We start from the raw sequence: 16,416 nt of genomic DNA on the forward strand, positions 1-16,416 counted from the left end.
GATGTCTCACCTGTACCAACTCTTTCAGCTTTGGGCCAGGTCACCTTCCCTCCCCTGGGAGGTTTAGGGCACAGCCACCATGAGGATGTCTTGGAGGCTTAGTGATGACCTTGCAAAGAGGCTTGGAGTTCCATTTCCAAAGCTGTGGTGGATTGCTTTGTAAGAAAATTCCCTCCCACACACTACAGCAAGTATTTTGACAGGTTAGACACTGCCTCACTCTCCCTGCAGGTTGCCCTAGGTTGGCAGACACAGCCAACCAGCTTTTTGAGCTCATGGAAGAAAAAGGGGTTGAGAAACCTTTTCTTACCCTCTTCCTCCAGGCCTGACAGAGCAATCATTTCAGGTAGCTCCATTTCCTGAGCTGCTTTCACAATCCCATCAACCAGAGAGACCTGCTGCTGCTACAGGTCACTCCTCCACCTTTCCCTCTGCAGCCACCAGCCCAATTTAGCAGCAGCACTCCTGAAAGTGGCACAAGGAGCAGGGTTCCCACAGAGAACAGCCAGAGGCCATACTCCTGACAGTCCTGGGAACCTCTGCGGGGCAAGCCCAGGGTTTGAAGACACCCTGCATCTCCCTCTGTTCTGCTCTTATGAGACCCCACACTGTCCAGGTCTGGAGTCCCCAGCATAAGAAGGACACAGAGCTTCTGGAACATGACCAGAGCAGACCCACTGAAATGCTCAGAGGGCTGAACACCTTCCTGTGAAGCTGGGATGAGGGATTGGAGCTCCCAGGTGACCTGATAGCAACCTTCCAATATCTGAATGGGCTACAAGAAAGATGGGGGAAGGCTCACTACAGGGGTGTAGTGAGAGGACAAGGGGAAAGGGTTTAAAACTTGGAGAGAGGAGATTTAGGTTGGACATTAGGAAGGAATTTCTTCCTGTGAGGTTGGTGAGCCCCTGGCCGAGGTTGCCCAGAGAAGCTGTGCCTGCCCCATCCCTGGCAGTGTCTCAGGTCAGGTTGGATGGGGCTGGGAGCAACCTGAGCTGGTGGGAGGTGTCCCTGCCCATGCAGAGGGGTTGGGACTGGATGAGCTTTAAGGTCTCTTCCAACCCAAACCATTCTGTGATTCTATAAAACCCCTGGTGCTGCAGAGGCAGCATCTCACTGCCTCCAAGGAGACATTTATTGGGCTGCTTCTCCCTTCCCCACTGCCCTGCATCCCTCAGGAGCCAATACCCAGTGGTTTTTCAAATCCAATTCATCACAGGGTTGTTTCCCCCAAGTCAGCAGATGCCCCTCTGCTCAGTTTCCTGAGGGATGGATGAACACTGAGACACTCCCCAGGTCTCAGAATTTCCCTGCCCCTCCTGTGGGGGTGACGGGTGGGGAACAGAAAGTGAGGGACAGCCCAGCACCCTGTGAGAGGACCCCAGGGCTGTGAGGGGGGCAGGGACAGCACCCAGGAGCTCCTCATGTTCCTCAGGACCCTGCACCCCCCTGCCTGGCAGCATAGAGTGAGGCAGGGAGCAGGGAGCAGAGGCAGAAGATGACAGCAGGTTGGTGACACCAACTCTGAGAGACAGTGGCAGGAAGGCAGCCCTGGGTGTACAGCTTCTGGCCAGGGATCCCTGGAGCCCCAGGGATAAAGGCTGCAGAGGCAGACAGCAGCACAAAGCTGTCAGGAGAGCTGCTTTGTAGGCAGCACATCCATTTCCCACTCCTGTCCCTGCTGCTGGGGCTGTTTGTCTTTCCAAGAGGCATTTGTTTCCCCTTCCTGCCTAGCCTGAGGGAAGCTGGGGAAACACCCTCTCCCCACCTCCCCTGGGAGCTTTCAATGGTTGTTTGTACACACACTGCCCAGTTTTGGGGTTCCAGGATGACACATAATCACTGAATCACAGAATCACTCCAAGGTCATGGAGCCCAACCATCAACCCAGTAAAATGAAGAAAATAAAACCAAATAAATCACCATGCCCGCCAGAGAACAGCCTGAAAGTGCCACAGATACAGAGCTCCACTTATGCTTCAAAAAGCCCCCTGGCAACCACCCAGGGCCAGCAGCACCCAGCTCTGCTGCTGGAGGCACCCACCTTTCTCCAGCCACTGGATGCTTGAGTCTTCGCGTGCCGCTGCTTGGGTTGGTACAGCAAACTCTGACCTCCAGCTCTGTCCCACCTGCACCTGGAGCTGGATCCCTGCTGCTCCCCATTTTGAGCTGGGAGGCAGAAGCCTACCCCCTCCACCACACAGCTTCCCCAGACAGCCCCAGTCCAGCTCTCACAGTGATTCCAGCCTCAGCCCCATGCCACATTCAAAGGGAAATAGAGGTGAAGATTGCCTTACTTCTCATTCTCAAGAGTGAAGCTCATGGTGAAGCACTTCAGTGAGATTAAGGGCTGATATTTCATAGAATCATTAATGTTGGAAAATACCTTCATAAGCAAGTCCAACAACCAAGACAACTACACCATCTCCTGAAGTGCCACATCTAAATGCTTCTTCAACTCCGCCACCTCCCAGGGTAGCCCATTCTAATGCCTCACCACTCTTTCAATAAAGAAATTTTTCCTAATATACAACTTAAACCTCCCTGCATCCTTTTTGCATCCTTGCTGAAACCTTCTTCTATTCTGGAAGGGGAAAGAGACTGTGGGTGAGGCTCAGGGGAACTGGTGAGCTCCCCACCTGTCACTACAAGGAAAACCGGGCAGGTGGAGTAACTGGGATTTAGCCATCTGGACAGATACAAAGGACACTTAGCACTTTCTCCTCTTACCCTTTGAGAGAAGGACACAGCAATGTGGTAGGCATTTCCAAGGAGGAAAATACTTGGGGGTCACAACCCAGCAGTTTTCACACTCAAGATCCTTAATGGATTTCTTCCCATCCCGGGTCATCCTCCTGTACACGTAGTTGGTCCCAGCTCTATTTTCTCAACTCACAAGTGTGTTGGCTGAATTCTCAATGAGACACAAAACCTCTTAAGGAGTAAGACAAAGCTCCCAGAAGTGGTTCTATGGCGTCCAAGACATAAAGCCCTCCTCCCCAAAAGCACTCTCCTGACAAATACTCATTTCCCAGCTATCCAAGTGCATTTTCATACTGAAGCTGCAGCCATGAGAGGTGACCTGGTGACAAGACTGGCCACATACCCTGCTTTGCTGCTTGGAGAAGACCTTCAGGGAGACCCAATGGAAATTTTTATTTGTTTTCTCTCTCCCATGACAAAAGGCTCCCAGCTGCTGGGAAGGTGGCTGTGCAGAGAGGCAGGATGCTACAGGGGTGAGAGAGAATTCATTGCCCTTATCAAGAAGGGAAAAAAGACCCAGTATTATTAGTAAGGTCTCCGAGCTTAGTCTCCTTCTTTAAGGGACAAAACATTCACCTCCAAATGAGAGTAACAACAGGAATGAGGCAGTAAGGGGGAAAAAAGTTAAAGCAGTGTCATTGCCAAGACTGGGACAAACTTCATCAGGCCCACGCTAGAACTGCCACCTATCAGCAAAATCTGGTGAGATAAAGAGCTTTAGTTATGCACCGTCATGGTGTATTAAATAAAGGTGCCTGCCCTCGAGCCCTCATTCCTCAAGCCCTTCACCCTGTACTCCTCTTGGGAGGGGTAGGAATGCATCATTAGAATGGCACACCAGCCTCAGACCCGGAGGGTCACGCTACCCAGAGTTGGTGAGCTCAGCACAGTATAAGCAACTCTGTTGAGATGCATCATAGTGACAGTTAAGGTCTCTGCCCTTCCCATTAGCTTTATTTTAATTTGAAGCCTCACTGTTCATTACTTCCATTATATCCAGTCTCAGCTGGCTGGCACACTGCTTTACAGCCCTGCTGACTTTGGGCAAGAACCTGATGCCGTGGTCTCCAGGGTCCCAGCTGCACGCCTGTCAGAGAAGCACAGAATCACCTGGGTTGGAAAAGACCTTTAAGATCATTGGCATGATCTCAACAACCATTAACCCAACTCTACTGAGCTCAATGCTAAGCCATGTCCCTCAGCACCACATCTACATGGCTTTTTAACACCTCCAGGGACGGTGATTCAGCCACCTCTCTGAGCTACCAGGGCCTGACAACCCCTTCAGGGAAGAAATTTCTTCTAACATCCACTCTAAATCTCCTCCAGCACAACTTCAGGCCATGTCCTCTCATTCTATCACTTCTTCCTTGGTAGAAAAGCTCAACCTCCCCTCACTCCAAACACCTTTCAGGGAGTTGTAGAAAGTGGGAAGGTCTGCTCAGCCTCCTTTGCTCCAGGCTAAAGAACCAGGTGTGAATACCAGAGGTCTGCTGGGACACTGCTCCACAGCACCAAACCATACTCACTGCCTCTGTAGCAGGAGGCAGCTGGGGGTCTGGGCAGGCTGAGGAATGGTCAATGCTGCTCCCATTTCCTTGGCCCAGAAATGCTTAAATTTACTCACAGATGGGGCCAACGTGATGTGGGCAATCAGGAGTCAAGCCAGTTTGCAGAGAAGTTTCTAAGTGCCAACTCAACTTCTGGAAGCTTATACAACCATGACATTAGCCTGCAAGTAACCCAAGGCCAGAGCTAGAAAGCTGGAATGCTACTGATCCGTCCCTGGGCTCAGAGCTCTTCCAGTGGCCTATCTGCCCAACTTCCCAAAGTTTCTGGAACATTTCAGAGAAGGTGTCTGCACTGGGAGCAATGTGGCCCTACCCTGATGCTGGGGTTCTCTCTCCAACACTCCCCATTAAAGGGATCTTAAAGGTATAGAGATACAAATATTGATCATTTTCATGGTTCTTTAGATGCATTTAAGCACCTTCTCTGCCTCTCCCCAGCCCTTCTCCCAGGAAGCAGCCTGGGCTGCTCAGGATTGCAAAGAAATCACTGGCCAAACCAGGAGCCTCTTCTCACCTGCTCCAACACGCAGGCTTATGCTCCACTTATCTGACAGACCATTTTCCATGCGGTTCAGTGCTGGATCTGGAAAGCCCTTTAAAAAATGGAATGTGGAAGCCTTACCTCAAACTAAGAAAGCTGCAAGAGAGAACAAACACACATCCCTGCACAAAGTAGGAGGAAGGTGGTAACAAAGTTGGCCATCTGCTTCAAGACAGGTTGATCTAAGTAAGATTTTCTGCTGTCCTTTGATATAAACAAAGAAGTCTTGAAATATAATCCTTCCTTGGTAAAAGAAAATTAATGCTAGTTTGCAGCTCCTGACATTTCTAGTCCATGTGTTTACAAAGATCCTTGATCAGAGACAGAGCAATTTGCTGGGATGAACATTCAAGAAACCAAAGCAGCAGGTTTCCTCACAGGAGAAACATCAATGTGTCCCCACATCAACCAAAGGCCTTTGGACTTGTGGGGATATGTGGGGACCCAAAAGAGCCTCACAAATGCAAGAGGCTTGTTAGCCTCCTGAGGCAGAACAGGGCAGCAGCCAGGGGAGAATAAAACAGCCAGCAAGAAGAGTTCTCTTTGGCACAACAAGGATCTTTGATAGCTGCAGTGGTGCAGATCCTTGTGGAACATTTCCTATTGACACTCAGAAGAGACTGAAGTGCAAGTCCTAAAGCCACTGAACAAAAGAAGAAAAGATCCTCATTGCAGAGGGGGTCTCTGGCCCAGGAGAGCTCTGCTGGAAAAACCCTTTTCTATAGGAACCAAAACTCAGAAGAGCCTTTGGTAAGTTCTATCCAACCCCCTCAGCCAATCTCTGGAGTTCTACAGACCAGGAAAGACCACAGAGTTCTTAAAATCTAAAAATTGGAGTAAAAAAACCCACAATGCTCAGTCCCAAGCTTCTGCATTGTGCCCACATAGTTCCAGGGACAGGCAGACTTTGAGGTGGTGAGGACTCCCTGGCAGTTTCCATGGTTGATCCATGGTGTTTTGGAGCATCCCTGGGATCTCCTGGTGAGGTGTTGTTCCAGTTGTCCCAGGCATGCCTGGAACTGCACCAACTGCATGGTGCAGCAGGAGTCTGGGGAGGGAGCAGAGCAGAGGCCGAGCAGGCTGTGGCTGGGACAGAAAAAAAAGATAAAGAGGGAACGTGGTAATCCATGTATGTGTCTGCTGAGGACAGGATTGAAAAACAACCTGTTTTAGTAAAACCTGCAGTAACTTTTGCAGGGTATCAGTTCTACCAGAGTAGCTGACAATTAAGGAGCACTCTCCAGCAAATATTTTTCATTGAAATTACTTTCCAGCTCCTCAGTTCAGGCATGTAAGATACAGGCTCATCAAGAAGCTTACACAGTACTACCCTGTCAGCTGCATAGCCAGATTCCTTCCCCATCCCACCACTACTCTAGTTCAAGTACAGGCCCCCCAGGCAGGAAAGTGGAAAGCCCAGCTTCTGAAATCCTACAGATAACAAGGAAAAACCCCAGCAGCCAATGCTAAAAGGTTTTTGTGTAGCAACAAACTATAGATTTTTGTTTGGGTTTAATATTAATGTGTTTAGATATTGTTAGTGCAATTTGTTGAAGCTGCTCCCTGGCTTGCAAAAGCCTGGGTTTAGCAAACATTGGCTGGTTAACTATGTTGTTACTTAGCAACCCTAATTGGATTTTTTTTTTTTTTTAAATTGGGAGATTTTGTTTTGGAAATACCACCTGTCTCACTTAGCACTGTAAAATAAAGTTCCTACCTTCCTCATGCAGGCAAACCCAATCAGCATTCCTCAGCTCACAGGGGTTTCATCTTGTATACGTGCTTCTAAGACCAGAACTGACTCCTGCCCTCCTCCTCCCCAGCCCAGGACCTGCAATCTTCCACCAGTGGTTGGAACCCAAACCCAGCACCAGCTTGAGTGGCCTCCATGGGGACACTGGTCCTGCCCCATGCAGGGTGGCAGTCCTGCAAGCTTGGTATGTCCCAGCTCAGTTGCTGGGTACATCAGAGGTGGCTCCAGATCAGACAAAATGAGCTTAAATGTAGCTGCTGGATCACTGGCAGAGGGTGTGTGTTGGTAAAGATCCCAGCTGAGGGTGGTCAGAGCAATGAAAATGCACCCATGGCCCTGGTCCCCTGCCTGCCTGCACCACCCATAAAGATGGCCAAGACAGCCAAGGAGACCTTGTGTTGTAGCCCATAGAAGAACATCAGGTGGGCAGATGAAGCCTGGGAAACGAGAGGCAGACTTTCTAGGCCCTGTCCCAAAAGAGGAAAGCATTTCACCTCATGGTAGCTCTACACACCCTTGAGACTAACCCAGGAGCTGGCAGGACCTTCCTGGTCTTGCTTGGGCTACTACTTGAGAGTAAAACGGTCCTCTTCAGATGCTCTGGTGAATAACTGGGCTGTAACAAAGGGCTGTTTACTTCAGGGGGAACAAGAGCTTGTATTTAGAGAGGAAAGAGGGAGGAATAAGAAGTGTTATTCTGCTGGAAATTTAAATGCAAGTAGATTTATTTTGTCTTTTTTTCGGTTCTCAGGAGACAGTGTTGACTTACGTGCTGGAAAACCAAACCCTGCAACAGGCAACTCTGAGTTGTTGTATTAAAACTGCAACCTCCCCCTAAAGCCCTCAGGCAAACAAAAAACTGACGGAAGCTGCTGATTTTTTCTTGGCTCAAACCCCAAGCTGTTTGTCAGGTTCCAGATGTGTTTTTAAAGTGGTTGAGGGTTTTTTGGTTTGCTGTTTTTTGTTGCTGTTGTTGTTGCCGGATGATTTTAACAACCCAAACGTTGAAGAAGAGCTGATCTGAAAGTGAAAACATTTCTCCGATCAAACTCAGGTTTCCAGTGAAAACTGGCAGGGAGTTTTCAGGTTTTCAACCAGGACTAAACGGCAATTACAGGGGAGCTATTTTAACTACAACTGCCTGAATAGAAAAGTTGCGCTCTGTTTCAACACCCACAACCCTAAGAACATCCTTTATCTCACAACGCACATTCGTTTTACCTTTTATTATGACTTCAGACACCCTGCTCCGTTACAGCGGAGGCTTTTGCATGGTGCTCTCTGCCAGTCGATCTTCCTTCACTGAACCCTCCAGCCTACCTAGACAGCTACTATTTTAAGACCTTCAAATGATGGGAAAAACAAAATGTTCAAGGGGATGAGTGAGGCTTTCTGCATAAACGCTGCCTCCGCAACCCGCTCAGCATTCAGCTCGGCTTCCAAATGACCCCACTCGGCAACAGCCTTTGGTGTATTCCCACAATCACACCAACATTTGAACTCGTGCTAATGGCAACGGGACAATTATCTGTGACAGCCAAGCCACTGAGTAAGCAAGCCATATCATCAAGGGCCAATCTTGGTGCAAATAAAGGCTTACCCTCGCAAAGGACAGGGAGTCAAAGCCTCCACAGAAGGGATAAAGACTCTTTACTAGCGGCACCATAAAATCAGCGCGTGAGCAATTTATCCAACTGCGGAAGCAAGGAGCTACTGAAATTTAGGCAGTTTTTGGTTTCTTCATTGTAAACCTTAGCTATTTCTGCTGCAAAAAGAAACAAACGAATAAAAAAAACCCTGAGCATCCTGAGACTGCGAAGAGACATTTCCTGGCTGGGGTATCAAAAATACTCTTATGATGTTAGAGCTTGGCATGGGAAATGCACAAGTAGCACAACAGACAGTAACAAGGGTGGGAGGGAGCAAGGGGAGGTTTCTAAGGGCCTGAATTTACTTTTCTAGCTTAATGAAAGAGCCATTCATTATATTCCTGGAAAATTTAGGAAAAAAAAATGAGTAGGGGGCTTTGTAATAGGAAATTTCCCCTGGTAGTTCCTCTTTTGTTTCTCACTGAACAAATGTATTCCATACTGATGTCAGGGGCAAAAAGAACCTGTTTTCTGTGGGAGGAAAGGAAAGAATAAAGCATGAGAAACTTCTCTACTGAGGTTTTTTTCCCCATTTTTCCATCCCCTCTGTGCCAACAACATGATAACCATTTTTCTTTTGGAAAAGGAGAAGAACCGAGTCAGAACTTGACTGGGAAAAGGACCTCGATGGGACCAAATTGCCAAAGCTGTGGTAGGCATGAGTCTTTTGCAGAAATACTGCAAAGAGCACTGCAAAACTTTTGATCAGAGCTTTGATTTCAGAAAGCTGGGCCAGCACAGAGCCCCTGCAGCTCATTCCAGATGGGAGAGCAGGAAAGGGTTTTGGAGAAGCCCGCTGCTGCCTTCACATGGCATTGCTAAGCCAGCCAGGACACGATACAGGAGGGACTTTTCTTATTACATTCTGCACCTTTTCTTCTAATAAAGCTCATTGTTCATTCCCAGCTGAAAGAAGACATCATAAAAATGATGGCAGGAAATTGAAGGCTAGCCGGGGTTAAGAGAGACAATAACAAAACTGCTTTTACAGGCTAATCTACAATCCTGTGGTAGCTCAAGCTAAAGAGGCCTTGGAAATCAGCAAGAGAATTAAAAATATTGAGATCAGCTAAAACATTTCTTTGCACATCAAAGAGGAGAACCACAGGGACAGATTTGCTGCTGTGGAGTAATTTCCACCACTTTTTACTACAAAAATTAAAGCCTTCAGTTCTTCCCCCCCACCTCCTTTAGCACGAGTCCCCTATACAGGGGAAAATTACCTTCCTGTGCTCCCTAGAAAAATCACCACCTAATGCAAACAGCGATGCCAGCTAAAACACAGAACAGCTCTGCAACTCATTAGCCATGTCAGAGAGCTGAGAGATGATGGGTGGAAAGAGGGAATGACAGAGTCTGCCTCTGGAAACGGCTGGCGAGTCTGAAATGCCGAGAGTCCAGTGGCTCAGGGCAGGACCCAGTTGTTATCCAGCTGGGTCCAAGCCCCCCAGTTGCCCACCCTTGGCCACAAGGAGGTCCATTCCCAAAGACACATAGGGCTGCATCCAATGAAAAGCTGCCCCAGGTGCTGCAGGGGGGGATTTGGGTGTGATGGAGAATGAAAAGCACCACGAAATTCACCAGCAGGCTGGGCTGAGTGCCTGGCTGACAATCCCTTGAGTTGGGAAGAAGCCTTTTAAGGTGTTCTTCTGAACTCCCTGAAAGCCAGGCAGGAAAATCTGTAATGTGCAGCACTGGAACAGGTCTGTGAGATCACAACAGATCTGGGGATCATCCCTGAGCTTGGAATAGCAGCTGTATTAATAAATTGGGTAACATTAAATACAACTCCTCCATAAGCAGACCCTTCCCTCCCTTGCTCCAGACCAGCCAGAATCTCTTTTTTTACCTAAAACCTGGTTTTTTTATAGCTAAGCCTTGATGAGAAATAGGCCTTGTGCCTGGAAACAGTTAATTCCTGGGGCCATCCCTCAGAGGAGTGGAGGATTTGGGGTGCAGGGCACCTATTTTTGCCATGAAACTGCATCCTGCCTCGGAATCTCGTGTCAGGAAGCTGGCTGGAAGCTCTCAGCTTGGCTGCTCTCCAGTAGCCCTTCCCTAATCCATGACTTCACCCTCTTGTTTTCTCCTCTTCTTTCCTGTCCTGCTTCTCATCTCCTGCTTTCTGGATGGGGTGATCAGTCAAGTTTTGGGGCTGGGGCACAGCGTGGGGCAGCACGGTTGGCCGGGGGTGCACCCACCCCCCTAAATCCGGCACAGCCTGGGTGGTGGGATGCCAGCCAGATGTTGCTGCTGGGATGCAGGAACCCGTGGGACTCGGAGGGGCCAAAATTAATCCTGCAGCACGTACTTGATCCATATAAAAGAAGAGCTGAACGCCCCTGCCACACACTGATATAAACCAGACAGCCCTGTGTGCTAACTGGCATTCAAGCTCATGAACATCTTGCCTCTGCATGGTGCAGCTGCCCCTGATCCCCTTTGTATCTCTATCCCTGCAGATAACTAAAACTGACTTAAAGGAAAAAAATAAAAAAATAAAAAGAGCTGTCAGGCCCACCCAGGACCAGCAGCACATGGGGGGCTGCAGAGAGACCACCGCTGCCAGCTCCACGTGAGCCAGCATGGTTGCCCATCCAGCCCCAACCCGAGTGTGTTCTGGTGGCTTCCTAAGGAAAAAGCAGGTTTGTGTGTGGGCTGAGCAGGGCTGAAGTCTGCCCTGTGCAGCTTTCCCATCCAGGATAGTCACCTCAATTGCTGAAGCTTGGTCTTAAACCTTCCAGCTGGGGCTTGGGAACCTTGAGCTGTGCTCCTCAAACATGATGTAGGAGGTAGAAAGGTAGGCCCTGCTCATCAAGCCCATGAACAAGAGTTGAACTCCTATTCATGTCTGACCCACAAGGGTTCAAGGCAGCTTGGCCATGGCAAGGGGTGAAGAGGGAAAGAGGCTGGACTTGTCACAGGCCCCTTGGTCTTTTGGATACACTCATGCTGTCCCCAGGGCCAAGCATCTTGTCCATGGGAATGTCTCAGTTTGCTCCAGAGCAAAGTCCCCACTTTGAGGCAGGAAGGAGCCAAGCCAGCCAGGACTGTACCTTTCAGGGCCATGCCCACCCTACAAAGCCCCTCAAGAAAGTGTGAAGGGGGCAGGTGGAGACATCCAGGAACTTGGGTTCCTCTCAACCCTTGGAGGAGATATGGCCAAACTCTGTTGCTTTCCCAAGTCCTTCTGCCCTCCGTTTTTGCCATCCTCCACTCCATGCAGGCAGAGCACTGCCACCAATTCTGTTTTACTGTCCCCAGGGATGGCTCTGCACCAATTCTGCAGCCATCACGGTCGGAGACAGTAATTAAATTGTTCGAAAATCCAATAAAAATGCTTTATGAGAGTGTCTGTCATTGGCAAAGGTTTAGGGAAGAAAATTAGGCTCCTAAAAAAACAAAACAAAACCAAACCAAACCCTTCGTCCCTCATTACAACCTCACAGCATTTGCCTGTAAGCAGTTCCTGGGTGCTGCAAACTGGAACTGGTCCAGTGGGATGAGTATCCCAGTACAGAGCTGATGGAGAGAGCAGGGGCTTCTTTGGTGAGGGCTCAAGTGCTTTCCCTTCTCCTCCTTCTGAATGACAGTGCCATCTTAGGCACAAGCTGGGATGGAAAAACCAAGACAGTTTTATAGATTTTCTCATTCCCCAGCCAGTGCCAGAGAGCATCAGCAATGCAACCAATTAAGAGGATTAAAAACTGTATTTTCAATTTAAATTTTCTTTTATGACAGCAACATTGCCAGGTCCTGTGGCTGTGATCAAGGTCCCCATGCTGTCCTTGTCCCAGACAACTCAGGGATTGATTCATAAAGGGGATTATTGCTCCATGTGACTCGCCCACCTCTCAGCGAGAGGCCAAGGTAAGCCCATAGGGGTTCATAACCACAGGGTTGCTGTGTTCTATCTCATTTTCTACCTTCTGTGCCCTCAAAGACGTGCAATTATTTACACAAAATGGAAGAGTGTCTCTGATGATGTCCACCACCATTGCTTGTTCCTGCTCTGGACCTTGGCAGTGGCTAAAAATGCTCATAAATGAAATTACCTCTCCCTTGGCTACCTTGGGAGGGTGGACTTTTGGGCCACCCAGGGAATATTTGAGGCAATCAGATATCATCAGGCTTATGATGCAAATACTACAGGCCAAACACACTGTTATTTCTCTTAATTATGCAAACAGGAAATGGAAGAAACTGACAGGGAGCCCACATTTCACCCTGAACAGGGACTCATTGCCCATGAGCATGAAGCCTGTGTGCAGCATGGAGGCAAAAAGCATCACTCCTCCACAGGAGCCACGCTGTCCCTGGCAGAGGTTTCTGCCCTGTGGTTTGCTGATGAAATAGTATTCCCACAGGAGAAATGCTCCAGGGCCTCCCATGCCCTTGGTGATTCAGCTTGTGAGGGGCTGAGCACCAAAGAGGGGGTTCCCTGCACTGCCCCAGCCCCAGCTGCTCGCCCAGGGCATGGGACGCCTCCTCCAGGGGTGGGAAGATGGGAGCCTTACTGCCAGGAGAGAAAAGGACTCTCTGGGAAGAACACGTTTCACCTCAAAGGGGTCTCAGCTCGCTCTCTGCGGGAATTTGGATGCCAGGTCACCCCTCTGAATCTTCTGGGAAAAGCTGCTGAAATCAAGCTGACTGCTGAAGCCCTTTTGTTCGGCACAACTCCCGCTAGGAGGGACTCTCATTTTATTTCAAAGACTCAGCAATTTGGATTGGTTTAACTTTTCTGAGGTTTCCTTTGCACAATAGCACAGATGAGCTCTAAAGCCTCTACGAGAGCACAGGTTGAAGCGGGAGATTGGGGAGGAGGAAGAAGCAACCACAGAAAGCCAAAGGAGCTGATGCTGTCATTTCCAGACGTGATTCGCTTGCCAAACCCCCCAGTACCTTCTGCTCAGGCAGAGCAGAGCTGTCAGAAACAAAGCTGCGCTGCTGCCCACCCCCATCTTGCAGAGAGGCAGCTGCTATGGACTCTGCCAGAACTCCTGGGGCCACCCAAACCCACACTGTATGAGACCCGGGGACTGAGCAACACCACAAAGGGCAGAGCAGCCAATGGGAGACTGACTCGCCTCACTTGGGTATGAGAAGGACAAAACCCCAAAGCTCAGCCTTCCACAGTGGAAGTGGGGTGGCACAGTGTCTGCTGTGGTGTCTCCCAACCCCACTGACATCTCAGTGCTCCCTTTTACAGATGCCTCTCTCAGCCCGTGGTGGGGCCAAAGCCCATCATGGCTGTGGGGCCACACGCTACTGGGTTCTCTGCCACCCCTCGAAGAGCTGACCCCACTCTAGTCTCCCCTGGGATGAACACAGGGCTGGAAATACCCTGAGTAGCAGGGCAGAGGTGATGTCTTAGCAGAGCAGGGCAGTGTTTCTTTGATGTTAAAACAACAAAGGCGGAGCACAGAAAGAAAGGTAATCTAAATGCCGGGGCACAGCAGGCTGCATTTCAAAAGCAACATCAATAGCTTTGAAAATCAATTTCTCCCAAGGAAGCAAACTGCTCTTCCTGGGCTCCTCCAGCGCCCAGAGTCTTGCTCCCCTACTTTTGAAGTTTCTGGAGCCAGGATTCTTTTTAAACACAATTTTTGGGAAGGTATTTCTCCCCAGGCGGGATGCAGTGGGGCTGGGAGCAGCCTTGGGGTGCTCCAGGGAGGGAGCTGTTCTGACACCTGCTCAGCAAAGGCAGGAGAAGGTGCACAAATTATTTGTGGGTCACATCCCCTTCACAACCTCAAGGTGCAGAGGGAGACCTGTTCAAAGCAGTTCTTTACCGAGCAGTTAGTGGATGCATGCAGGATTCTTTGCAGAGGGAAAGAAGGGAACCAGGAGAAGAAGGTAGAAGACCCCTGGGGCACAGAGCCACCGCCTCCCCTGCATGGGGCAAGGGCTAAGTTTCCCTGAGCATCACAGCAGAAAATTATTTCATTTTCTGGCTTGCCCTAATCAGGAAAATGACAGCTTTTGTGGTTGCTTGGTTTTTTTAACAAAAGCTACAAATCTGCTTTCTCAGGACTCCTGGAGCTGTGGCTTAAGAAGAAGCAGTGAAAGCTTTTCCTACCTCAACATTTGTTAGTGCTCGCTCACGTCACATCTTTCAGAGTCATGTCAGCAGAATTGGAACAGTTCCTTGAAAGGGAAAAAAAAAAAAAAGAGAGAGAAAGAGCTGCTTTTGTGTCTATGTTTTCTAAGCAAAATATTTTGATTTGTTTTATTCACAACAGTTGTTTGTGTGATCTTTTAAAATCAGACACAATTAACACAAAAAGGAGCAAGATCTCCTGGTTCTTTTTTGAGAAATGTTTCATTTTTACTTCTTCATCTGCTAAACATTAATACATTAAAATAATCTGCCTTTCCCTCGTATGTTTTCTTTTAAAAAACACCAGCAAGCAGAAAAAAAAAAAGCAGCCTGGAGCTGCCCAGCTGCCTAGGGCTCTCCCCGTGCACAGCTACCCACCCTACACCCCTGCCTTCCTAGGGACACTTAGCCAGGTTTGCAATCACCCAATTGCATTATGTTTTAGTGGTTTATTATTTTGATTTTCATGCAGAGCAGCCTGTTCCAGCTCCTCATAATAAAGACAATTATGCTAACTTCATTGGATTGGCATTCAGGGCTGATTTGTCAGAATTGTATATTGGTTCTGGGAGATGGAAGGGGAGAAAGAAATGGTACATTTGCTTTTCATAGTACAGGGAAAAAAATAATAAAAAAAAAGGTATACATTTCATCTCTGTTTCTCTTCCAAGCCCCCTTTCCCAGTGCACAGACCCTCTGATGCTGGTTGGAACCCTCAAACCCCAGCTGAAGTGCAAACCCTCCTACCTCGGCGTGGCAGCCACCGACTGCACCCAACAAAAATGGAAGATGAAAGGTTGCAAATTTTGAGTGGTTTTGTCCTGCCAGCCCTTGGGGAGAAGTCCATCCTGGGCTGAATACCCCAGCACTGGTGGTGGTGGGCGCTCTAGACCCTGAAAAGGAGAGGATGCTACTGAGATGAAATCCTGACAAAGCTGATGCCTATTTCTTGCTTCTGAATTATATCTTAATTGAATGCAATGCCCCCAGCAGGATCACAGCACTCCTTGGCCAGGGGCTGGATGGAAACAGGACCATGGCTGCTTCCAACAACTTGAGATTGGAGTCAAGGAAACAGCTCTGGTTGTTTCCTTTCTTCTACAAAGAGCTGGCAACCTAGAAAAGATTCAAGACCTTGTGCACACAATGCCCTTAAGATCTGGTGTGACCATGGCAAGGCCACCTCTGAATACATCCCTACAAACAAGTAAAGTGGGCAAGTGAGGAAGGCTGACCAGGGACCTCATACACCTTACACCCTGCCTGGGCTCCCACTGCTGCACTGAAATTCTGTGCCAGAGCTGCTAAACCTCAGCCAAGCACCACAAACCCATATCCACCTTCCTCCCAGAGCCAACAGGATGGCAGCACGTTCTGGAGAGCATGCAGGGTGTCTCTGCATTGTCTGCCACCCCTGCAGGTGAGGGATGCTGAAGCCAGAAAAAATGCCAGTTGAGGGGCACAATTCTCCAAAGAGAAAGGTGGAGGGAAAAGAGAAGGGATGAGAACAGGGAACAGCTCTAGTAAGTTCTAGAAAACTGCTCCACCAGCCAATCTCCAGCCTAGTTGGCTGCCTACAACCCAACCATGGGGCACCATCTCCACAAAGCCCTTCTTGACACCCAGTTAACATAACTATGGTCTTGCAATACCCCATCTCCATCTCCCAAGGCAGGCCACAGGTCTTAGACCAACGCCGGCATTTATTGGTCAATTTCCTGACTTTCACAGCAATCCCATCCTTGCCATGTTTTAATTTTTACAATCCCAAGGCCTCTATATTCTCTTTGCACATCACCTCGCTGTGCTTCTACCGATGCCACCCCAGCAGTCTCCATGGCAACCCAGCCCATCACAAGGCACAACGAGCCCAAGGTCACGTCAGCATAGTGGGAACAGGCGCCTGCTAAAGAGGGACGCAGGCAGATCCTCTCCCTTCATTAAAATGGCTGTGTCTTTTCATGACCATGCTTCTCTTCTGGCTCCTCACGTTCAAGAAGCTGAGATTAACTCAGATGGCTCTACCTCGGCAGTGAAGC

At 49.0% G+C, this 16,416-nt stretch overlaps 1 long non-coding RNA gene across 1 annotated transcript; it reads right to left on the reverse strand.

The window, feature by feature from the left end:
- Positions 1–5,745: 5,745 nt before the first annotated feature.
- Positions 5,746–15,266, reverse strand: LOC139799492 (uncharacterized). The gene is made up of 3 exons (XR_011727304.1): positions 15,125–15,266; positions 14,357–14,424; positions 5,746–5,961 (listed from the first exon to the last, which is right to left on the reverse strand). It is a non-coding gene; the product is annotated as an uncharacterized lncRNA (long non-coding RNA).
- Between the last annotated feature and the right edge of the window lie 1,150 nt (positions 15,267–16,416).

The sequence above is a fragment of the Heliangelus exortis genome, chromosome 9 (assembly GCF_036169615.1).
Source record: "Heliangelus exortis chromosome 9, bHelExo1.hap1, whole genome shotgun sequence".
Classification (NCBI taxonomy): Eukaryota; Metazoa; Chordata; class Aves; order Apodiformes; family Trochilidae; genus Heliangelus; species Heliangelus exortis.